This window comes from Lepidochelys olivacea (genome assembly GCF_965140295.1).
Source record: "Lepidochelys olivacea isolate rLepOli2 genome assembly, chromosome: 14".
Taxonomy (NCBI): domain Eukaryota; kingdom Metazoa; phylum Chordata; order Testudines; family Cheloniidae; genus Lepidochelys; species Lepidochelys olivacea.
In genome coordinates, this window is record NC_140424.1 from 41,908,152 (window position 1) to 41,933,308 (window position 25,157).

General features: G+C 53.7%; 3 pseudogenes across 3 annotated transcripts; 2 read left to right on the plus strand and 1 right to left on the minus strand.

Annotated features, from left to right (window-relative positions):
* Nucleotides 1-1,624: 1,624 nt before the first annotated feature.
* LOC311531019 (acetylcholinesterase pseudogene) lies at nt 1,625-6,328 on the minus strand (annotated as a pseudogene). The gene is made up of 3 exons: nt 4,835-6,328; nt 2,607-2,761; nt 1,625-1,662 (listed from the first exon to the last, which is right to left on the minus strand). The product of its transcript is annotated as an acetylcholinesterase pseudogene (transcript).
* A 1,621-nt stretch (nt 6,329-7,949) lies between these two features.
* On the plus strand, nt 7,950-12,635 carry LOC311531020 (acetylcholinesterase pseudogene; annotated as a pseudogene). The gene is made up of 3 exons: nt 7,950-9,444; nt 11,499-11,665; nt 12,601-12,635. The product of its transcript is annotated as an acetylcholinesterase pseudogene (transcript).
* Nucleotides 12,636-16,766: 4,131 nt separating this feature from the next.
* LOC311531021 (acetylcholinesterase pseudogene) lies at nt 16,767-19,705 on the plus strand (annotated as a pseudogene). Its single transcript has 2 exons — nt 16,767-16,822; nt 18,198-19,705. The product of its transcript is annotated as an acetylcholinesterase pseudogene (transcript).
* Nucleotides 19,706-25,157: the final 5,452 nt, after the last annotated feature.

Below are 25,157 nucleotides of genomic sequence, written 5' to 3' on the forward strand. Positions count from 1 at the left end.
CGCTCCCTACTGAGTCCCTGCAGCACAGCGCCCCCTGGTGCTACTGGGGTCAGCACCGACTGCAAGGGGAGAGCGCCCCCTACTGAGTCCCTGCAGCACAGTGCCCCCTGGTGCTACTGGGGTCAGCACTGACTGCAAGGGGAGAGCGCCCCCTACTGAGCCCCAGCAGCACAGCACCCCCTGGTGCCATTGGGGTCAGCACTGACTGCAAGGGGAGAGCGCCCCCTACTGAGTCCCAGCAGCACAGCGCCCCCTGGTGCCATTGGGGTCAGCACCGACTGCAAGGGGAGAGCGCCCCCTACTGAGTCCCAGCAGCACAGCGCCCCCTGGTGCCATTGGGGTCAGCACCGACTGCAAGGGGAGAGCGCCCCCTACTGAGCCCCAGCAGCACAGCACCCCCTGGTGCCATTGGGGTCAGCACTGACTGCAAGGGGAGAGCGCCCCCTACTGAGTCCCAGCAGCACAGCGCCCCCTGGTGCCATTGGGGTCAGCACCAACTGCAAGGGGAGAGCGCCCCTTACTGAGTCCCAGCAGCACAGCGCCCCCTGGTGCCATTGGGGTCAGCACCGACTGCAAGGGGAGAGCGCCCCCTACTGAGTCCCAGCAGCACAGCGCCCCCTGGTGCCATTGGGGTCAGCACCGACTGCAAGGGGAGAGCGCCCCCTACTGAGTCCCTGCAGCACAGCGCCCCCTGGTGCCATTGGGGTCAGTGGTGTCCTGGAGGGGATAGCACCCAAGATCTCTCCCATCCCCTTGCCAGGGGCAAGAACATTCCAAATTCCCTCCCTCAGTCTCAGTACATCCCATCCACCAGCGCTACCCTCAGCAAAGCCAGGAATAGCTGGGGGCGGGCCAGGCCGACCAAGGGCACAGGGTGGGACTGGTGGCTCACCTGGGAGTGGCGGGGGGGCGGAGAGCATTAGTGGCAGAGGGGAGGTGGGTGGCAAGTATGAATCAGCCACAGTGTGTGTGAGAGGGCAGGAGCATGAGCCTTAAGGGCAATATCTTGCAGCAAGGAGTACTACAGGTTAACAGCATCTGCATTGCACAGAAGCGTGTGAACTCCCAGGATTGGGGTGGGGGAGGATGGGGATCTCTGACTCAGGTCCCAGGGATAGAGCCCACACCTTCACAACTGCCACCCCTGCATATATATATAAAGCACTCCAATCCAGAGCCCTTACACACACACACACACACACACAAACAGCTCTTCTATCATACACACACACACACACACGCTGTCCCCCCTGTTCAGGGGCAGCTAATCAACCGCACACACCAGGGTTCTGTCTCCAGACTAAACATAAGAACATAAGAACGGCCATACTGGGTCAGACCAAAGGACCATCCAGCCCAGTGTCCTGTCTTCCTACAGTGGCCAACGCCAGGTGCCCCAGAGGGAATGAACAGAACAGGGAATCATCAAGTGATCCATCCCCTGAATATGCTTTAATGCACTCAGGGTGGAGGAGTTGCAGAGGGAGGGTCAATCCATGGATTCCCAGGGGGTTTATTAGCAGGATCCTCGTTAATGAATCGGCAGGCGCCAACAGGAACTGGATGCTCTTGTCTGCAGGGAGGGTTCCCCCCATCAGGGGATTGTAAGTGCTCAGCTCTTCATTCACAGCCCCCTGGGCTGGGCACGTCCTGACTCTGCTCCTGTGAGACACACAGCGAGTGGGGTTAACAGCAGTGGGGATGAGCTCAGACTATGCAGGGTTTGGTCTATTTGCAAACGGGAGGGGAGACCTGCAGGGGAAACCAGGCGCTGCGTGGGCTCGGTGTGGGACGCTCACCCCCAGCAGTCAGTGCTAATCCCCGTGCACTAGGGGGCGCTTTGCTGCAAAGAGCGGCATGGGGGGCTCAGCAGGGGGCTGTCCCGGCACGGTCAGGGCTCCCCCCCAGTGCTATATTCTAGCAGTAGGGGATGCTGTGCTGGTGGAGTTCCCATGTCTCCCAGCACCTGTGAACCCCGGTGCCCAACGAGCAAGGTTCTCTTCTGCCTCCCAGAAGAGGCCCCCTGGCACACAGGATTCCTAGTAACTATTGGATTCTTCTTCGCTCCCTGTGCTACACAGTTACACAGCGGCCGCGCCCCTCCCCAGAGCCAGCTGTGTTTCTTTCTGTCATTGCCTCTTTTCTCTTCCATGCCATTACGGGCCACCTGCCCAGAGCCCCCACTGTCATTGGATCCATCCCTTCACCCCCACTTACCCTGCTGGGAATCCCTCTCTGAGCTCAAGCCCCCTCCGCTGGAATGGGGGCACACTGGGTTGGGCTGATACAGGAAACACGGGTGTCATTGCCCTCCTGGAGGGGTCAAGCAAGTGAAGATGAGTCAGAACCTGTGGCTTCCCACAGCAGATGGGTTCTGGAGTTCCCAGGGGATGCGAGAACTACCCCAGGCAGGAGAATGGACCATCTCGAGGAGCCCAGAACATCCCCTGGAAATGGGAATGTATTCCAGGGTACTAGTGGCACCCTCTATGGGATGCCAGCTCCAATCCAACCCCAGGGGTGGGGGGATTTGCCTGGCTCAGAGGGAGGGGGACATGGGGCCTTTCCCCTCTGGGGTTGCTGTCTCTCACCCCACTGATGCTCACCTGCGGGGCTCAGCTTCTTTACAAGTAGTGATGCCAAGATGCTGCAGCATTGGGTGAGGGCCGTCTTCTCAACCTCAAATGACTCTAGTCCAATGCAGAAGAAGTTCTGTTTTATGGGGTCATAGAGGGGCCACTGCTCTCTCTTGAAGGGGATCCTAGGGAGAAATTCAACAGAGCACACAGAGTTAGTACCCGGGCTTAACAGAGACAGGAACGGGCTCTGGCCAGAGTCTGTCTCCTGGAGGCAGGGGTCATTAGGAGCCAATTTGCAAAGTTTGGCCCCTTTCTAAAATGGCTGCCATTCCCTATTGTTCCCAATGAGAGTGAAGCCAGAGGCTGCCCTCAGTTAAGATGGCTGCTTCCACTTGTTCTCCTTATATGGGGTGACACTACAGGTTGCCCTTAATAAAGATGGTGGCTATCTCCCATTGATCTTGATGACATTGAAGCCACAGGCTGACATGAGTCATGATGGCTGCCATTGGCCTACAGCCCTTTCTAAAGGGAGACTGCCTCTAGGAAAGATGGCCACTGTTTCCAATGGGACTGAAGCCAGGCTTCCCTCAGGGAACATGGGCTGACAGACATAGGAAGAAGCAGTGTGGCAGTCTGAACAATATGGATGAGGGCGACAGAGAGGACACTGCAGTGTTAGTGATCATGGGAGTGCAGATAGGAGGGTCTAAACTGGAAGGCAGTCTGAAGCCACCATTTGCCCTCACTTAAGATGGCCCCTCTCACTTGTCCTTCCAAACAGGATGATGTCACATGCTGCCCTAACTAAAAATGGCTACCATCTCCCACTGCGCTCAATGAAATTGTTGCCACAAGCTGCCCTGAGTTGGCTGCCATTTTACTACAGCCCTATGCTTACCCAGTTCATTCCATTTACCCTTTTTATAAATTGGTACAACATTTACTATCGTCCAGTCTTGTGGAACTTTCCCGCTGCTCCAAGATGTACTGAAAATCAACATAGACAGGCCAGCAAGCTCCTCAGCCAGCTCTTTTAAAACACTTGGGTGTAAATTATCTGGCCCTGCTGATTTAGAAATGTCTAAGTTTAATAGCCTCTGTTTAACATCCTCCCAAGACTTTAGTGGAATAGAAAGAGTGTTATCATCCCCATGCAATGAGACTATATCATCTGTTTTTTTCCCCAAATACAGAACAGAATTATTTATTGAACACGTCTACCTTTTCTGCATTACTATTGATAATTCTGCCGTTTCCACCTAATAATAAATGAACCAATCCCATTATCAGGATTCTTTTTATTCCTAATATATTCAAACAACTCCTTATTGTCCCCAACTCTGCTGACCATAAATTTCTCCATGTGTCTCTTTGCTTCCTTTATCAGATGTCTACAATTCCTAATGTCTGATTTATATTCATTACTATCAACCGTCCCTTTTTTCTATGTATTGGATATTATTTTTTTAATTTTCCCAACTGCTTTCACTTCCCTAATCTGAGAATCAATGGTCCCAAGCTGGATGGTTAGGACTAGAATGGGGGACGTTGAAGACATTTTGTTGAGGTTTTACTTGCTTATTTTTAGTGCAAGGGAGTATGTCTTCTTATCTATCCCCCGGTGTATGCTTAAAAGTTATGTTGCCACAATTGTCTCAGTCAGAGATGTGAAAAAACCCACACACCTGACTGCCACAGCTGTGCTGACCTAGCCCCTAGGGGAGCTGTAGTTATGTTGATGGAAAGATGCTTTTGTCAATGTCGGTCCCGATTTGTTGGGCAGCTGATGTTCCTCCCCAGCTGGAGCAACCCCGTTTGCTGCTGCAGGTTGTATCGACAGGATGAGCTGACATAGCCATGCCCGTATAGTGTTTGTAGCATAAACATCCCCTGCGTTTGTGCGGCAGGGCTGGGAAAGGGCAGGCAGAGCTTTGAGGTCATTCACTACGAGCTGAAAACCTTGTTTCCTTGAATGAGGACGGGCGTATTCATAGGACCAGCGACATCCTGATGTGGGAAGAAGGGAATTATCGCTAACCTGGAATCAAGGGGCTCAGATATTACCTCCCTGAAGTAAGTTCAGCTCTAGGTCAGGGGCTTCAACCAAAGAGATTATCTATTTTTCAAAGGGACCCCTTCTTTGCCATGGCATTGAGAATATTCCTGCATATTGTGGACACCTGGCCAAAGAGTTAGAGCTGCTCTCACGGTCTGGATCAGGGGCACAAGAGGATTCTGGGGGATTCCCTTACCCGCTCCAGGGGTACACCGCAAAGTACTGCATCACCCTGCAGCTCAGCCCCACCTCGGCCTCCATGGGCGTGTGGCTGGCTCCTCCCACAGATGCCAGGGTCCTGAACAGGTAGGGAAATTCAGAGCCTTGCGGTACCCCCATCCACCCAGGTGTGGACAAACCGCTGCTGTGGTTGGTGAAGTAGTAGGCATACACGGGACTGCCGGTCTCCACCTCTCGCCCAGCCACCTTGGCTACTGGACACACAATGAAGTAGTCACCAAGGATTTGATCCATGGCCCATCGGTACCGTGCTTCACCCTACCCCTTTTCCTCCTGGCTGTACCGCAGTGCCACGGCCCGGACGGCCTCTTCTGGTGCCTCTGGAACTATCATCCTCACCACCTGCAGCAGCTCATCCCAGCTGATGGAGCTGGCATTCTCCACATTGAATCTGGAGCCAGCATAGATTACTATACAGGAGCCTTCGCTGGCGTTGATGCCGGTCAGGATGGGCATAGGCTGGCTCTGCTTAGCCTGCAGGAGTCTTGATGGTGTATCAGGAAGAAAATCCCCATCTCCTGTCGGCACAAAGGGAAACCCCAGCTGCTTCCTGCGGCACAAGATGGCAAACTCGTGTTTGGGGAACTCCCCTGCTGCCTTCCCCTGCAGGCAGCCTACCAGGCCGGTCTCATCTCTATCGGTGCAGCCCAGCAGCTGGCCCAGCCTCTGGCCTCTCTCCTTGGCCTCCTCCAGGGAACTCCAAATCCATGGTGCTGTCGGGGCTCCGCTCTGTGGCACAGCGCGGGTGAAGAGGGGCTGGCTCCTCGGGGAGAGTAGGTGGAAGCCCACTGAGGAACCGCCAGCACACTGGCCAACGAGCATCAAACGAGCTGGGTCCCCACTGAAGGCGGCCGCGTTGTCCCGCAGCGCCAGGCGCTCATCCCACAGGCCGGCGTTCCCTGGGGTGGCTGGGGGCAGAGACAGGAAGCCCAGTGCCCCCAGCCGGTAGTTCATGGAGGCCACGATCACGTTCTTGGTGGCGGCTAAGAAGCGCCCATCGCAAACGTCAAGGGAGGCTACACCAGAGACAAAAGCCATGCCATGGATCCAGACGAGGACGGGGGCTGGCTCACAGGGCTGGGGATGGGGCACCCAAATGTTGAGGAAGAGGCAGTCCTCGGACTGCGGTATCTTGGATTTGCAAATATAGGCACCAGGGTAACCAGTAAGTGGAGGCTGGAGGCAGGCGTCGCCAAAGCTGGTGGCCTCCAAGACGTGGCTCCAGGGCTGGTGGGGTTTTGGCTTCTGGAAGCACAAGGCCCTCATGGGGGGCTCGGCCTAGGGGATGCCCAGTAAGGCCATCACTGTGCTGGAGCCGGCCGGGAGGCGCTTGGCCCAGATGGGGCCACTGGTGGTGAGCACCACAGTGCCGTTGTCATCGGAGCCAAGAGCTGGGGCCCGCCAGGAAGAGGAGGAGCAGGCAGGGGAGCGCAGGGAGGAGTCCCAGCATCGCGGCAGCTGGAAGGGAAACCCTCCCGAGGAAGTTATAGGGAACGGGATCTGGGGTCTTTCCCCTCTAGGGGGCGCTGGCTCCCATCCAGTCCCAGCCACGCAAATCCAGACAGCTGTGGGAGCTCCCCATATCAGTCTTGATCCCCTTTCAAAAATACAGCATCTGGTCAGTCACCCCGTTCTCCCAGTCCCAGATCTGTGTCATCCCTGACTCCCAGGCCTCCTGCTCTAACCCATTAGGCCTCACTCCCCACCCAGAGTTGGGGATAAAACCCAAGAGTCCTGCCTCCCAGCCCCTTGCTCTAACCACTAGACCCCATTCTCCTGTAGTCCTGGCTTGACATCAATAATTGGACATGGGTGAGGCCTCATCTCTTGGGAGACAGGATTAGGGAGGTAAATAAATCAGCAGGCTGGAAGCAGAAAGTCTGTCTGAGCTGAAATAAGGGGGAACCCCCAGGGAGCCATTTACGACGGGCATGATAAAAATGGACAAGAGAAGCCTGGAACGTAAGATGAGGGAAAGAGTAAGTCGTCCAATGACAGTGCATGGACAGTGCATGCTGCAGAGGGATTTGTTCCTGCAAAGTGACGGAGCCAGTCCCAAAATACGGGATGCAATGTGTCGCGAATGCCGAGTAACGTGTAAACGTCTACAAAGGAAGAGGTTTGCTGCGTAGCTTTGGGAGTGGGGTAGGCCCTACGCCCGCCCCCTACACTTGAGTCTGATCCACTGAGCGTAGCTTTGCTGTGTGCCAAATACAGGGACCAGAGCGACCGGACTGGAGTGGAACTGAGTTCTTGGGGAACGGAGTGGAAGAGGTTGTGGGGTGACCACAACGTCCGCTCCCACAATTGGGGATAGAACCCAGCGCCCACCCCTGCTCTAATTGACTAGACCCCACTCCCCTCCCGGAGCTGGGGATAAAACCCGGAAATCCTGTCTCCCAGCCCCCATTGCTCTCACCAATTGACCCCACTCCCCTCCCAGAGCTGGGAATAGAACCCAGGTGTCCTGCCTGAAGTTGCCTTTCACAGCGCCTGCCAGAATTGTATCCCTGAGCCCAGCAGCTGTGACCCCGGGCTCTCCTTGGGCAGATGCTCTCTCGGGGATCCTTGCTGGTTCGGGCCTGTTGGGTGCCAGGAGGAGGCAGGCAATGGGTTCAGTAGTGAGAATTCACTGCACAGCCAGGAGGAAACAACCAAAGGCAGATCAGATGCTCCCTTCCCTTGCTGTCCCTGGCTCTGGGACAGGAGAGGGATCTAGTGGGTTAGAGCAGGGGGGCTGGGGACAAGGACTCTTGGGTTCTATTCCCAGCTTTGGAAGAGGAGTGGGGTCTAGTGGGTTAGAGCGGTGGGGACGGGGACCGGGACTCCTGGGTTCTATGCCCAGCTCTGAGAATGGGATCTGTGGAGAGGGTATCAAGTGAGTAATTACCAAGAGTGATCCCAATTCTAGCTGTTATTCCACTTCCTCCACTCCCTTTCCCCCTCTGTTCAAGTCTATATTTATGTAGCTGGCTCTGGATGGGAACCAGCAACCCAAGGGGGAAAGGCCCCATACCTTTCCCAATAACTCCCTCGCAGGGACGGGGCAGTGTTTCCTTCCAACTGCTGTGATGCTTGGACTCCTTCCCATGCTCCTCTGCTGCTCCTCCTTTCCCTGCCGGGCCCCAGCTCTGGCTCCGATGACGATGGCACCATGGTGCTCACTGCCACTGGCCCTATCCGGGGCAAGCACCTCCCGGTCAGCTCCAGAAGAGTGACAGTCTTCCTGGGCATCCTCTACGCTGAGCCCCCTGTGGGGGCCTTGCGCTTCCAGAAGCTGCTTCCTCACCTACCCTGGAGCCACGTCCTGGAGGCCACCAGCTTCGGCAATGCCTGCCTCCAGCCTCCACTTACTGGTTACCCTGAGGCTGAAACGTTCACACCCAAAACACCGCAGGCCGAAGACTGCCTCTTCCTCAACATCTGGGTATCCCATCCCCGGCCCCACACACCGGTCCCTGTCATTGTTTGGATCCATGGCGGGGGGTTCTTCTCAGGTGCAGCCTCACTAGACCTCGATAATGGGAGCTTCTTAGCTGCCACAACAAAAGTGATTGTGACCTCCATGAACTATCAGCTGGGGGCTCTGGGCTTCCTGTCCCTGCCCCCGGACACCACGGGGAATGCCGGCCTGTGGGACCAGCACTTGGCAATGCACTGACTGAGGGACAATGCAGCCGCCTTTGGCAGGGACCCAGCCCATTTCATATTCGCTGAACAGGATGCTGGGGCTGCGTCAGTCAGCTTCCACCTCCTCTCCCCAGGGAGCTGGCCCCTTTTCACCAGCACCGTGCTGATGAGTGGCACCCCAAACACACCATGGGCTTAGATTTCACTTGAGGAGGCCAAGGAGAGAGGCCAGAGGCTGGGCCGGCAACTGGGCTGCTCCAACGGTAACAGCATGGCCCTGGCGGGCTGCCTGCAGGGGAAGAAAGCAGGGGAATTCCCCAAACACGAGTTCTCCGTCTTGAGCCGCAAGAAGCAGCTGGGATTGCCCTTTGTGCCAACACCAGACCGGGATTTCCTCCCTGATACACCACCAAGACTCTTGCAGGCTGAGCACGGCCAGCTGATGCCCATCGTGGCCGGTTTCACCACCAGTGAAGGCTCCGACATACTGCTATTTGCTGCCCCGAGATTCAACTTGGAGAATTCCAGCAACATCGGCTGGGAGGAGCTGCTGTATGTTGTGAGGCTGATAGCGCCTGGGGCACCAGAAGAGGCCGCCCAGGCCATGGCACAGAGATACAGCCAGGAGGGTGAGGAGCAGGGGGAAGGGCAGTACCGATGGGCCATGGATCAAATCTTTGGTGACTACCTCTTTGTGTGCCCGGTAGCAGAGGTGGCTAGGCGAGAGGTAGAGGCCGGCAGTGCTGTCTACACCTACCACTTCGCCCACCGCACTAGCAGCTTGACTATACCTGAGTGGACAGGGGTGCCACCCGGCTCTGAGCTGCCCTACCCATTCAGAACCCCGGCGTCCGTGGTAGGAGCCAACCACACGGAGGCTGAGGTATTGCTGAGCCACAAGGTGATGCAGTATGCTGAGGTGTTTGACAGCGCCGGGTAAGGAAATCCCTCACATTCCTCTTGTCCCCCTGAGTCAGACCATGAGAGCCACTGTAACTCTTTGGCCAGGTGTCCGCAACATCTGGAAAGACCCGGCTCAATGCCATGGCAAAGAAAGGGTCTCTTTGAAAAATAGTTAACCTATTTGGGTGAAGCCCTTGGGGGGAGGGATAGCTCAGTGGTTTGAGCATTGGCCTGCTAAACCCAGGGTTGCGAGTTCAATCTTTGAGGGGGCCATTTAGGGATCTGGGGCAAAAATTGGGGATTGGCCCTGCTTTGAGCAGGGGGTTGGACTAGATGACCTCCTGAGATCCCTTCCAACCTTGATATTCTATGATAAGCCCTGATCTAGAGCTGAAATTACTTCAGGGAGGTAAAATCTGAGCCCTCTAGTTACAGGTTAGGGATAATTCTCTTCTTCCCGCATCAGGATGTCGCTGGTCCTACGAACACACCCATCCTCATTCAAGGAAACAAGGTTTTCAGCTCGTAGTGAATGACCTCAAAGCTCTGCCTGCCCTTTCCCAGCCCTGCCACACAAACGCAGGGGATGTTTATGCTACAAACCCTCTACGGGCATGGCTACGTCAGCTCATCCTGTCGATACAACCTGCGGCAGCAAACGGAGTTGCTCCAGTACTTGGGAAGAATCACCTTCCCAGAAAACAGGAGCTACCCTGGAGCACCTTTCCATCATCATAACTACAGCTCCCCTAGGGGTGAGGTCAGCACAGCTGTGTCAGTCAGGGATGCGTTTTTTTCACATCTCTGCCTGAGGAAACTGTGGTGATGTAACTGTTAAGCACACATTAGAGCATAGATAAAAAAAGACATGCTCCCTTGCATGAAAAATAAACAAGCAAAACCCCAAAAGAAACCTCTTCAACATTCCCCGTTTTGGTTATAGCCACCTAGCTTGGGCCAATTTCTTCCCAGATTAGGGAAGGGAAGGCAGCTGTAAAAAACAAAAACATAATAGACCACACATGGAAGAAAGCACAAATTGACAGTAATGAATATAAATCAGACATTAGGAATTATAGAAAATTGATAAAGGAAGCAAAGAGACACACAGAGAAATCTATGTCCAGCAGAATTTAGGACAATAAGGAGTTCTCTGAATATATTAGGAATAAAAAGAATCCTTACAATAGGATTGGTCCTTTAGAAGGTGGACATGGCAGAATTATTGATAGAAATGCAGAAAAGGCAAAAGCGTTCAATAAATAATTCTGTTCTGTATTTGGGGGGAAACCAGATGATAGAGTCTCATTGTATGGGGATGACAACACCCTCCATTCCACTAGTATCTCTGGAGGCCACCTTTCCTAGGGACAACCTGGCTGCCATGTGCAAGGGCTGTAGGCAAATGGCAGCTGACTCAGGGCAGCTTGTGGCTTCAGTCTCCCTGATCACAGTGAGATTTGTAAGGGCAGCATCCTAGTTGAAAGGACAAGTGAGAGACGCCATCTTAAGTAAGAGCAACACTAGACGCTCCCTTCCAGTTCAGATCCTCCTATCTATGGCCCCACACTCCCTGGCCATGCTCCCCCCCAACACCCCGCATGTTGCTCTGCTCCCCACACTGCCCTGATCGGTCTGTGAGCACAAAGGATGCCCATCTTGGCTGAGGGAAGCCTGGCTTCAGACCCATTACAAACAATGGAAAACAGTGGCCATCTTCCCTAGGGGAAGTCTCATTTTACAAAGGGTCGTAGACCAATTGTAGCCATTATTACTCAGGGCTGCCTGTGGCTTCAATTTCATGGAGAACAACGGAATAAAGTACCCATGTTTATAAAGGGCAACCTGTAGCATCACCCCATATGAAAAGACTGGGAGGCAGCACCCATCTTAACTGAGGGCAGCCTCTGGCATCCCTCTCATTTGCAACAACATGGGATGGCAGCCATTTTGGAAAGAGGCCAAACTTTTCAAGTTGGCTCCTAATCACCCCTGCATCTGGGATGTTAGACACCAGCTGGGGCACGTTCCTGTCCCCACCAAGCCACAGTACTAACCTCAGTGGGGAATGTTCATTTTCCATGCAGGAAACCCATGGTGGGAGAGGGCAGCGGGAAGCAGTGGCCCACCTACGACCCCGCAAAGGAGAACTTTGAGCGCATCAGCCTGAAGCCGCCCAAACCTGAGAAGGCATTACCCGCCTCACGCTGTGAATTCTTGGCATCAATGCTGTCAGAGAAACCAAAGGTCCCAGGTGAGCATCAGTGGGATGAGAGGATGGCAGCCCTAGAGGGGAAAGGCCCCATCTCTCCCCACCCTCTCAGCCATCAAGGCCCCCAACACTTGGGCTGGATTGGAGATGGTTCCCCTCCAGAAGCAAAAGATCCCAGCTCACATTCCCTTTTCCATGGGATCTTCTGGTCTCCTAGAGATGCTCCATTCTCCTGTCTGGGGGAGAACTTGCATATCCTGGGAACTCCAGATCCCATCTGCTGTGGGGCAGCCCCAGGTTCTACCCCATCTTCTCTTGCTCAGCTCCTCTGGGTAGGAAGATGACAACCTTGTTTCCTCTCCATCGGCTCCCCACGTAGCCCCCATTTCAGGGGAGGAGGCATGAGCTCAGACAGAGGGACTCCCGGTAGGGTGGCCGGGGATGAAGAGACGGATCCGAGAACACTGAGGGTAAGTGGCCTGTAATGACACAGAAGAGAACGGTGGCAAAGAAAGAATGACATACAGCTGGCTCTTGGGAGGGATGCAGCCACTGTGTAACTGTGTAAGACAGGGATTGAAGGAGAATCCAATAGTCACTGGGAATCCCGTGTGCCAGGGGGCCGCTTATGGGAGGCAGAACAGAAGCTTCCACGTTGGACCCTGGGGTCACAGATGCTGCGAAACACGGGATCTCTAGCAGAACAGCGTTCCCCACTGCTAGAATATATTACTGGGGGGCACTAAATGTGGGGGGACAGCTCCCTCCTGACTCCCCCCCAAGCCGCTCTTTGCAGAAAAGCACCCCCTAGTGCACAGAGATTAGCACTGACCGTAAGAGATGAGCATCCCATACTGAGCCTTTGCAGCACCTGGTTTCCTCTGCAGATCTCCTCTCCTGTTTACAAGTAGACAAACCCCCACAGAGTCTGAGCTCCTCCCCACTGCTGTTAACCCCACTCATTGTGTGTTCCACAGGAGCAGACCTGCCCAGCCTGGGGGGCCGTGAATGAAGAGCTGAGCAATTACAATCCCCTTATGGGGGGAACCCTCCATGCAGACCAGAGGATCCAGTTCCTGTTAGTGCCTGCCAATTCATTAACGAGGATCCTGCTAATGAACCAGCTGGGAATCCATGGATTGACCCTCCCTCTGCAATTCCTCCACCCCCAGTGCATTAAAGCGTATTCAGTCTGGAGAAAGAGCCCGTGTGTGTGAGGTTGATTAGCTCCTCCTGAGTAGGAGAGAGAGAGCGTGTTGGTGCGATGGGAGTTGTGTTGAGATAATGGGGAACAAAGATTACATCGGGGGTAAATGCTGCTCTGGTGTTTGAAGAGGCAAATGACAAAGTGCAGAGATCACACTCTGCACCCAGAGATATGGAACGCCGGAGTCCTGACTCCCAGCCTCTCCGGTCTAACCAACTAGACCCCAATGCCCTCCAAGATCTGCAACAGAACCCAGGCGTCTTGACTTCCAGCTCACATGTCTCTAACCCTTAGACCCCTCTCGTCCTCAGACAGGGGATAACACCCAGGAGTCCTAACTCCCAGCCCCCCTCTGCTCTAACCACTAGATCCCACTCTCCTCCCAGTCCTTGGGAGAGAACCCAGGAATCCTGACCCCCGGCCTCTCTGCTCTAACCCACTAGCCCCAATCCCCTCCTGGATGGTGCTCACTGGACTGTGAGGAAGAACTGTACACACCAAGGAGTCGAAGGAAATTGGTGGTTTATTGATGATATTTGTGGGCCACTATACAATACAAGCCACTGAGACAGATGTTTTCTCAGCCAGCTGGCAGGGTATGGGGAGGAGGCGAAGTGGGTATAGGGATAAGGAGAGTGCCCCAAATGCACACAGCACCCACTCCCCATGACCCCATTCCCTGCACAGATCTCCTCTGAGGGGCAGGGACTCTGTGGTCCAGTCATTCCTCAGCCTCCCTGCTCAGGAGCTGGTGGAGTTTGGGACAGGGGCCCTGACCCACCTGGGGGTTGGGCTGAGCCTCCACAACTCAGTGCACACAGATGGGAATGACAAAATCTGGAACCAGAGCCCTCGAGAGAGAGAGAGAGTAAAGGCCCCATGTCCCTTTCCCCATCCCCTGAACCAGCTGGTTCCCCCTTCCCTGCCCCTCCCCACATCAGATCCAGCCTCACCTAGAGGAGAAAGGCCCCTGTTCAACCACCTAATCATTGTCCCAGTAAGCGGGGCTGGTGGCACAAACCCCGAGAGCACATGGGCTTGGCACAACTGTTGCAAAACGCCCATCCCCTGGAAGGGCAAGCCCGCCAGATCCTGACTTCCAGCATGCCCTATGGCTCAGTTCTCTCTGTTCAACTCAGACCTCAGTTGAAGAAGCATTGAACCATTATTTCTCCCATCGTTAACTGCTGTATCTATTATTATTTCTCCTGCTCTGACAGGGTGAGTGGCACTTTGCACGCGGGCTGGACTGGGCCGTGCTGGGTTTATAATCTGGATAGGCAAAGAAGGAAGTGGGGTTGGGCTTGGGGCTCGCTCAGACCTAAAATCTGGGGTCTGAAGCCAGCTATGGTTGTGAGGAAAGCTGAGGGGCGGGGAGACTAGGAGTAGGTTTAAGGGTTACATGCTTAAGAGTTAGAGTCAGGTAGTCAGATTTGGGGAGCCAGGTTATAATTAGGGTGTTAGGGTTGGGCAATGGAGCTCAGGGGTTGCAGGTCCCGTTGGCTGTTAGGGGTAAGTATTAATACATGTGTGAGTGGCAGTGTAGACATTGACCCAGGGAGCCAGGACCGGGCTTCGTGGACAATAAACCTGGCTGAGCGCCTTCGCCACCGGACTGAGCCTGTGGTCTTCGTTTGCGAGTAACATCGAGCTCTGCTGAATGAACATGCTGCAGTATCTTCGAAGGACATTGCAGCTCCCAGGACAGAAGCACCGAGTGGCCTCAACAGGGTTACTAATGACGATCCCACCTACGGCACTTAGCCATGCTGGGTAGGGCTCTCGAGGCCTGCTGAACCGGCGATCTGCACAGAGCTGCACAGAGCACGGAAAGAACACGCACACACAAGTCAACTGATTACCCAACGTGTGAGTTGTTTGCATCAACAGAAGAACGAACAGGACAAGGATGCATTAATTAGCCCCAGGGGAAAAATTCACCTAATCTCTATTCACTCCTGACACACAAGCCCCTGGCTATCCCCTCACTGCCCTGGGCTTCCCCTCTCCCCACAGCTCCACCGACACTCCTCAATCCCAATCTGATCCCCCTGCTATCACGGCTCTGGGCTCCATCCCTCTCCCCCAGCTCTGCCGATCACCATCAGTCTCCTCCTGCAAACCCTGCCCCATCCAAGCCCTCACTTCTCCCCACTCCCCACAGATCCTGAGCCACAGCCTCTTGATTTCCCAGCTGTGGGCTTCCCCCCTCCACAGCTCTGCCAGTTCTCCGCAATCCCACCCAGCAGAAACTCCCCTGCTCTCTTGCTGCCCCAGATATCTATGCTAAATCTCCTTAGCGATATTAGGCTTGGAAAGATTACAATACAACGGTACACTTCATAATACATCGATTTTACTGCGCACACACAATCTGATGGAAAAATATTTCCATTGATAATCAATGAAATGTACAGATACTCAAAATAAGGAAAATCCCGCTTGAAAATGTATTGAAGTTCAACTTACTTTATATCTTTTGAGAGGGGGGGGTTGACAATTGATGTTTTACAGTGCATGAAACTTTAACTTATTGGCTCTCACCTGCCATTAAATAATTGTCTGACCTGCCCCCAGAATTTCCCAAAAGCTGAAATTAATAAAAATTGAAAAAAAATCCTTTAAAACGAACTTTGATATTATCCATCAAAATTATAAAGAAATAAACGTTGACTTCTGCCACGCCAAAGTAATATGCAGTCAGCATTCTGCCATGACTCACCCAACTTGGGTCAACAGTGACCAACTTGTGACTAGTGGTGGCAACTAGAAGAAACAAAACCCCTATTGCCAAATGAGGTTAAGAAGCAGCCCAGCACCTTCAGGCAATTTCAGACCTACTCCCACCCTCCCAGGAGGAACAAAGATGCCCAGAGCTGTCATTAATGATCCTGACTCAATCACATGATGTCAGAACCAGGATCTCGCCTGGAGCGGCTCTCCCAAGCTAAGAGGGCTGCAGCAAGGGCAGGATTTGAAAAGGAGACCTCGGAAAATCTGCAGATGCTACAGGGAGCTGGGCAGCGGTGCTGTCCCCAGACAGATTTCAGAGGGGTAGCTTTCAGATGTGTATCAGCAAAAACAACAAGGAGTCCTAGTGGCATCTTAGAGACTAACCAATGTATTTGGGCATAAGCTTTCGTGGGCTATAACCCACTTTATCAATGCATGGAGTGAAAATACAGTAGGCAGGTATAAATATACAGCACCTGAAAAGATAGGAGTTGCCTTAGCAAGCGCGGGGTCAGTACCAACGAGGCCAATTCAATCAAGTTGACAAGAAGGCGTCTGGCATTTGGATGTGCCCTACCACAGGGACGCATTCACTCACTAGGGTCCTCTCCCCTCACAGTCTGTGCTGACCTCCATACCCCAGCGTGGCATTAGGGGGATCAATGCAGCAGGGAGGGGTGTGGGGACTCACTAGGGGGCGCCCTCCCCTTGGAGTCGGTGCAGACCCAAATGCCCCGGACTGGTGCTGGGCTACAGCAAGTGCTCACCTGCTCATTAGCCATAAGCCCCGCTTGTCACTGAACATCCCCAGGCACTATCCTTCCAGGGTGGGGAATGCGCCTGGGTCCCCTGGCTAAACACCCCCTTTACTTCTTCCATTTTGCCCCCTACCCAAAAATCAACACTGTGCTTTCTTTGGACACAGGATCCCCAGTTCATTTCCTGTTACCCAGCTGCCCCTCCGCAGAGGTGGCTGCAATTCAGGGATCACGGCCCTTCAGGCCCTAGACCTCTCACCCTGTGAACCCAACTGGATCTCTGTTCCCAAAGCCCTTGACTCCTCCCCTGCAGCTCCACCCAGTCGGCCCCAATCCTCCTTCCCCCGTGTGTGCACAGCCCAATGAGAACATGGATTTGAGGATAAATAAGTCCCCGTGGCTGCTCCCTGACTGTTAATCTTGCTATCTGAGGCATCCACCCAGCTCCCATTCCTGCTGAGACGCAAGACACGACTGTGAGTGTGCCAAGGAGAAGGGCAGGTGAGTCTGTGCTACCCGGGGCCCCACTGGCTCAAAGATAGGGACAGAGGGGTCCAGGGAGTGAATGAAGTGGAAGAACAGCAGGAATTGGGATCAGTCTAGGCAGTTACCCACCTAATACCCTTTCTACAGACCCCATTCTCAGAACTGGGGAGAGAACCCAAAGAGTCCTGCCTCCCAGCACCCCCTGCTCTCACTCACTGGTCCCCACTGCCTTCCCAGAGCATAAGAACATAAGAATGGCCCTACTGGGTCAGACCAAAGGTCCATCTAGCCCAGGATCCTGTCTTCGCACAGTGGCCAATGCCAGGTACCCCACAGGGAATGAACAGAACAGGGAATCATCAAGTGATCCATCCCCTGTCGCCCATTCCCAGCTTCTGGCAAACAGAGGCTAGGGACACCATCCCTGATCATCCTGGCTAACAGCCATCGATGGACCAATCCTCCATGAATTTATCTAGTTCTTTTCTGAACCTTGTTACGGTCTTGCCCTTCACAACATCCTCCGGCAAGGAGTTCCACAGGGTGACTGTGCGCTGTGTGAAGAAATACTTCCTTTTATTCATTTTAAACCTGCTGCCTATTAATTTCATTGGGGGACCCCTAGTTCTTGTGATATGAGAAGCAGTACACAACACTTCCTTATCTACTTTCTCTACACCAGTCATGATTTTACAGACCTCAATCATATCTCCCCTTAGCCATCTTTTTTCCAAGCTGAAAAGTCCCAGTCTTATTCATCTCTCCTCATACGGAAGCCGTTCCATACCCCGAATCATTTTTCTTGCCCTTCTCTGAACCTTTTCCAATTCCAGTATCGCTTTTTTGAGATGGGGCGACCTCATATGCACACAGTGTTCAAGATGTGGGCATACCATGGATTTATATGAAGGCAACATGATATTTTCTGTCCTATTTCTGCCCGGTAGCAGGACTCTTGACTCCGGTCCCACAGTGGTATAACCCACCATACCCCACTCCCTATCCAGAACCAGTGATAGAACCCAGGAGCTCTGGCTCCCAGAGCCCGACACTCTAGCCCACTAGACCCCACTCCCTTCCCAAAGCTGAGGATAAAACCCAGGAGTCCTCAATCCCAGCCTCCCTCCCATCTCTAACCACTAGATCCCACTCCCCTCCCAGAATGAGAGTCAGGATTGATGCAGAGCAGGGAACACAGCAGGGAGCCAGAGCATGGGTGGAACCGACAAGGGGGTTCTATTTGCTAAAGGGGATCCATGCTGACATAGGGAGCATCCTCCTGCTGTCTGGATTTAGGTGGCTGGGATTGGATGGGACCCAGCACCCCGTAGAGGGGACAGACCATGTATCCAGTTCCCTATAACTCCCTCTGCGGGGGTTTCCCTTCCAGCTGCCGCGATGCTGGGACTCCTCCCCACTTTCCCCTGCCTGCTCCTCCTCTCCCTGCTGGGCTCCAGCTCTGGTTCCGATGACGATGGCACCGTGGTGCTCACCACCAGCGGCCCCATCCGGGGCAAGCGCCTCCAGGTCGGATCCAGCACAGTGACGGCATTCCTGGGCATCCCCTACGCCGAGCCCCCCGTGGGGGCCTTGCGTTTCCAGAAGCCAATTCCCCACCAGCCCTGGAGCCACGTCCTGGAAGCCTCTAGCTTTGGCAATATGTGCCACCAGCCTCTGCTCACTGGTTACCCTCAGACTGAAACACAGACATTCAAAGTGCCACAGTCTGAGGACTGCCTCTTCCTCAATGTCTGGGTGCCCCATCCCCGTCCCTCTCCGCCAGCCGCCATCGTCACCTGGATCCACGGTGGTGGGTTCTTCACAGGGGCAGCCTCACTCGACATCTATGATGGGCGCTTCTTAGCCGCCACTGAGAACCTGATCGTGGCTTCCATGAACTACCGGCTGGGGGCGCTGGGCTTCCTGTCCCTGCCCCCGGCCGCCCCGGGGAACGCCGGCCTATGGGACCAGCGACTGGCGATGCGCTGGCTGCGGGACAACGCGGCCGCCTTCGGTGGGGACCCGGCCCATTTCTTACTCTTCGGCCACGATGCTGGGGCTCGATCAGTCGGCTTCCACCTCCTCTCCCCGGGGAGCCGGCCCCTCTTCACCAGGGCCGCACTGCAGAGCGGAGCCCCGAACGCACCATGCGCTTGGATTTCACTTGAAGAGGCCAAGGCGAGAGGCCAGAGGCTGGGCCAGCTGCTGGGCTGCTCCGATGGTAACAACACGGCCCTGGTGGCCTGCCTGCAGGGGAAGGAACCCGGGGAGTTCCCCAAACACCAGTTCTCCATCTTGAACCGCAAGAAGCAGCTGGGGCTCCCCTTTGTGCCGACACCAGATGGAGATTTCCTCCCTGATACACCACCAAGACTCCTGCAGGGCAGGCACGGCCAGCCAATACCCATCGGGCTTGGTTTCGTCACCAACGAAGGATCCTACATATTATACTTTGCTGCCCCCGGCTTTAACCTGGAGAACGCCAGCTCCATCGGCTGGGAGGAGCTGCTGCAGGTGGTGAGGCTGATAGTGCCAGGGGTGCCAGACAAGGCCATCCAAGCCATGGCACGGTGGTACATCCAGGAAGGGAAGAAGCAGGGAGAGGCACAGTACCGATGGGCCATGGAACAAATCGCTGGTGACTATGTAGTTGTGTGCCCGGTACTGGAGATGGCAAGGCAACAGGCAGAGGCTGGAAATCCTGTGTACACCTACCACTTCGCCCACCGCAGCAGTGGCTTGTCTATACCTGAATGGATGGGGGTGCCACACGGCTCTGAGATCCCCTACGTGTTCGGGACCCTGGCATCCGTGGTAGGATCCAACCACACAGAGGCTGAGGTAGCGCTGAGCCGCAGAGTGATGCAGTACCTTGCGGTGTACGCCTGGAGCGGGTAAGGCAATCCCCCACAATCCTCTTGTCCCCCTGATCCAGAAGACTGGGAGAAAGCTAATGCCATGCCAATTTATAAGAAGGTTTAATGGGATCACCTGGGTAATTATAGGGTCTTGATAAATTGGAAAAGGTCCAGAGAAGAGCCACGAAAATGTCTAAGGGATTAGAAACCTTGCCTTATAGCGATAGACTCAAGGATCTCAATCTATGTAGTTTAACTAGGAGAAGGTTAAGGGGCCTGTCATAAATATAAAGGGAAGGGTAACAACCTTCCTGTATGCAGTACTATAAAATCCCTCCTGGCCAGAGGCACAAAATCCTTTTCCCTGCAAAGGGTTAAGAAGCTCAGGTAACCTGGCTGGAAGCAAGCAATCCAACTCCATCAGAATCAGTAAGTACAAGCAAGGGAATGCATTAGCTTATTTTTGTTTTGGCTTGTGATTTTCTCTGTTCTGAGAGGAAAGTGTATTTCTGGTTTTCTTTTTGTAACCTAAAAGTTTGGCCCAGAAGGAAATCCTCTGTGTTTTTGAATCTTTTGTTACCCTGTAAAATTATTTTCCATCCTGATTTTACAGAGGTGATTTTTACCTTCTTTTTTTTTAAATAAAATCCTTCTTTTAAGAACCTGACTGATTTCTCTATTGTCCTAAGACCCACGGCTTTGGGTCTGTGATCACTTTGTAACCAATTGGTCAGGATATTATTCTCAAGCCTCCCCAGGAAAGGGGGTGTAAGGCTTGGGGGGGATATTTTGGGGGAATAGGAACTCCAAGTGGCCCTTTCCCTAATTCTTTGTTAAATAACTTGGTGGTGGCAGCTTACCCTGATAGGGCGGCATCCTCGTTGAAAGGACAAGTGAGAGATGCCATTTTAAGTAAGAGCAAAACTAGACACTCCCTTCCAGTTCAGATCCTCCTATCTATGCCCCCACATTCCCTGGCCATGTCCCCCCGCACCCCGTATGTTGCTCTGCTCCCCACACTACTCTGACCTGTCTGTGAGCACAAAGGATGTCCATCTTTGCTGAGGGAAGGCTGGTTTCAGACCCATTGCAAACAATGGAAAACAGTGGCCATCTTCCCTAGAGGAAGTCTCATTTTACAATGGCAGCCATTATTACTCAGGGCCGCCTGTGGCTTCAATTTCATGGAGAACAACGAAATAAAGTGGCCAAGTTTATAAAGGGCAACCTGTAGCATCACCCCATATGAAAAGACTGGGAGGCAGCACCCATCTTAACTGAGGGCAGCCTCTGGCTCCACTCTCATTTGCAGCAACATGGGATGGCAGCCATTTTGGAAAGAGGCCAAACCCCTGCATCTGGGATGTTAGACACCAGCTGGGGCACATTCCTGTCCCCACCAAGCCACAATACTAACCTAAGTGAGGCATGTTCATTTTCCATGCAGGAAACCCATGGTGGGAGAGGATAGCGGGAAGCAGTGGCCCACCTATGACCCCGCAAAGCAGAACTTTGAGCGCATCAGCCTGAAGCCGCCCAAACCTGAGAGGGCATTACCCGTCTCACGCTGTGAATTCTTGGCATCATTGCTGTCAGAGAAACCAAAGGTCCCAGGTGAGCATCAGCGGGATGAGAGGATGGCAGCCCTAGAGGGGAAAGGCCCCGTCTCTCCCCACCCCTCTCAGCCATCCAGGCCCCCAACCCTTGGGCTGGATTGGACATGGCTCCCCTCCAGCAGCAAAAGATCCCAGCTCACATTCCCTTTTCCATGGGATCTTCTGGTCTCCTAGATTCTCCTGTCTGGGGGAGAACTTGCATATCCTGGGAACTCCAGATCCCATCTGCTGTGGGGCAGCCCCAGGCTCTACCCCATCTTCTCTTCCTCAGCCCCTCTGGGTAGGAAGATGACAACCTTGTTTCCTCTCCATCGGCTCCCCACGTAGCCCCCATTTCAGGGGAGGAGGCATGAGCTCAGACAGAGGGATTCCCGGTAGGGTGGCTGGGGATGAAGCGATGGATCTGAGGACACTGCGGGCTGAGGGTAAGTGGCCTGTAATGACACAGAAGAGAACGGTGGCAAAGAAAGAATGACATAGAGCTGGCTCTCGGGAGGGATGCAGCCACTGTGTAACTGTGTAAGACAGGGATTGAAGGAGAATCCAATAGTCACTGGGAATCCCGTGTGCCAGGGGGCCGCTTATGGGAGGCAGAACAGAAGCTTCCACGTTGGACCCTGGGGTCACAGATGCTGCGAAACACGGGATCTCTAGCAGAACAGCGTTCCCCACTGCTAGAATATATTACTGGGGGGCACTAAATGTGGGGGGACAGCTCCCTCCTGACTCCCCCCCAAGCCACTCTTTGCAGAAAAGCACCCCCTAGTGCACGGAGATTAGCACTGACCGTAAGAGATGAGCATCCCATACTGAGCCTTTGCAGCACCTGGTTTCCTCTGCAGATCTCCTCTCCTGTTTACAAGTAGACAAACCCCCGCAGAGTCTGAGCTCCTCCCCACTGCTGTTAACCCCACTCATTGTGTGTTCCACAGGAGCAGACCTGCCCAGCCTGGGGGGCCGTGAATGAAGAGCTGAGCAATTACAATCCCCTTATGGGGGGAACCCTCCATGCAGACCAGAGGATCCAGTTCCTGTTAGTGCCTGCCAATTCATTAACGAGGATCCTGCTAATGAACCAGCTGGGAATCCATGGATTGACCCTCCCTCTGCAATTCCTCCACGCCCAGTGCATTAAAGCATATTCAGTCTGGAGACCGAGCCCTGGTGTGTGAGGTTGATTAGCTCCTCCTGAGTAGGAGAGAGAGAGAGAGTGTTGGTGCGATGGGAGTTGTGTTGAGATAATGGGGAACAAAGATTACATCGGGGGTAAATGCTGCTCTGGTGTTTGAAGAGGCAAATGACAAAGTGCAGAGATCACACTCTGCACCCAGAGATATGGAACGCCGGAGTCCTGACTCCCAGCCTCTCCGGTCTAACCAACTAGACCCCAATGCCCTCCAAGGTCTGCGATAGAACCCAGGCGTCTTGACTTCCAGCTCACATGTCTCTAACCCTTAGACCCCCTCTCGTCCTCAGACATGGGATAACACCCAGGAGTCCTAACTCCCAGCCCCCCTCTGCTCTAACCACTAGATCCCACTCTCCTCCCAGTCCTTGGGAGAGAACCTAGGAATCCTGACCCCATCCTCTCTGCTCTAACCCACTAGCCCCAATTCCCTCCTGGATGGTGCTCACTGGACTGTGAGGAAGAACTGTACACACCAAGGAGTCGAAGGAAATTGGTGGTTTATTGATGACATTTGTGGGCCACTATACAATACAAGCCACAGAGACAGATGTTTTCTCAGCCAGCTGGCAGGGTATGGGGAGAGTGCCCCAAATGCACACAGCACCCACTCCCCATGACCCCATTCCCTGCACAGATCTCCTCTGAGGGGCAGGGACTCTGTGGTCCAGTCATTCCTCAGCCTCCCTGCTCAGGAGCTGGTGGAATTTGGGACAGGGGCCCTGGCCCACCTGGGGGTTGGGCTGAGCCTCCACAACTCAGTGCACACAGATGGGAATGACAAAATATGGAACCAGTGCCCTTGAGAGAGTAAAGGCCCCGTGTCCCTTTCCCCATCCCCTGAACCAGCTGGTTCCCCCTTCCCTGCCCCTCCCCACATCAGATCCAGCCTCCCCTAGAGGGGAAAGGCCCCTGTTCAACCACCTAATCATTGTCCCAGTAGCTGGGGTGGTGTCGCAAACCCCTAGAGCACATGGGCTTGGCACAACTCTTGCAAAACACCCATCCCCTGGAAGGGCAAGCCCGCCAGATCCTGACTTCCAGCATGCCCTATGGCTCAGTTCTCTCAGTTCAACTCAGACCTCAGTTGAAGAAGCATTGAACCATCATTTCTCCCAACGTTAACTGCTGTATCTATTATTATTTCTCCTGCTCTGACAGGGTGAGTGGCACTTTGTACGCGGGCTGGACTGGGCCGTGCTGGGTTTATAATCTGGATAGGCAAAGAAGGAAGTGGGGTTGGGCTTGGGGCTCGCTCAGACCTAAAATCTGGGGTCTGAAGCCAGCTATGGTTGTGAGGAAAGCTGAGGGGCGGGGAGACTAGGAGTAGGTTTAAGGGTTACAGGCTTAAGAGTTAGAGTCAGGTAGTCAGATTTGGGGAGCCAGGTTATAATTAGGGTGTTAGGGTTGGGCAATGGAGCTCAGGGGTTGCAGGTCCCGTGGGCTGTTAGGGGTAAGTATTAATACATGTGTGAGTGGCAGTGTAGACATTGACCCAGGGAGCCAGGACCGGGCTTCGTGGACAATAAACCTGGCTGAGCGCCTTCGCCACCGGACTGAGCCTGTGGTCTTCGTTTGCGAGTAACATCGAGCTCTGCTGAATGAACATGCTGCAGTATCTTCGAAGGACATTGCAGCTCCCGGGACAGAAGCACCGAGTGGCCTCAACAGGGTTACTAATGACGATCCCACCTACGGCACTTAGCCATGCTGGGTAGGGCTCTCGAGGCCTGCTGAACCGGCGATCTGCACAGAGCTGCACAGAGCACGGAAAGAACACGCACACACAAGTCAACTGATTACCCAACGTGTGAGTTGTTTGCATCAACAGAAGAACGAACAGGACGAGGATGCATTAATTAGCCCCAGGGGAAAAATTCACCTAATCTCTATTCACTCCTGACACACAAGCCCCTGGCTATCCCCTCACTGCCCTGGGCTTCCCCTCTCCCCACAGCTCCACCGACACTCCTCAATCCCAATCTGATCCCCCTGCTATCACGGCTCTGGGCTCCATCCCTCTCCCCCAGCTCTGCCGATCACCATCAGTCTCCTCCTGCAAACCCTGCCCCATCCAAGCCCTCACTTCTCCCCACTCCCCACAGATCCTGAGCCACAGCCTCTTGATTTCCCAGCTGTGGGCTTCCCCCCTCCACAGCTCTGCCAGTTCTCCGCAATCCCACCCAGCAGAAACTCCCCTGCTCTCTTGCTGCCCCAGATATCTATGCTAAATCTCCTTAGCGATATTAGGCTTGGAAAGATTACAATACAACGGTACACTTCATAATACATCGATTTTACTGCGCACACACAATCTGATGGAAAAATATTTCCATTGATAATCAATGAAATGTACAGATACTCAAAATAAGGAAAATCCCGCTTGAAAATGTATTGAAGTTCAACTTACTTTATATCTTTTGAGAGGGGGGGGTTGACAATTGATGTTTTACAGTGCATGAAACTTTAACTTATTGGCTCTCACCTGCCATTAAATAATTGTCTGACCTGCCCCCAGAATTTCCCAAAAGCTGAAATTAATAAAAATTGAAAAAAAATCCTTTAAAACGAACTTTGATATTATCCATCAAAATTATAAAGAAATAAACGTTGACTTCTGCCACGCCAAAGTAATATGCAGTCAGCATTCTGCCATGACTCACCCAACTTGGGTCAACAGTGACCAACTT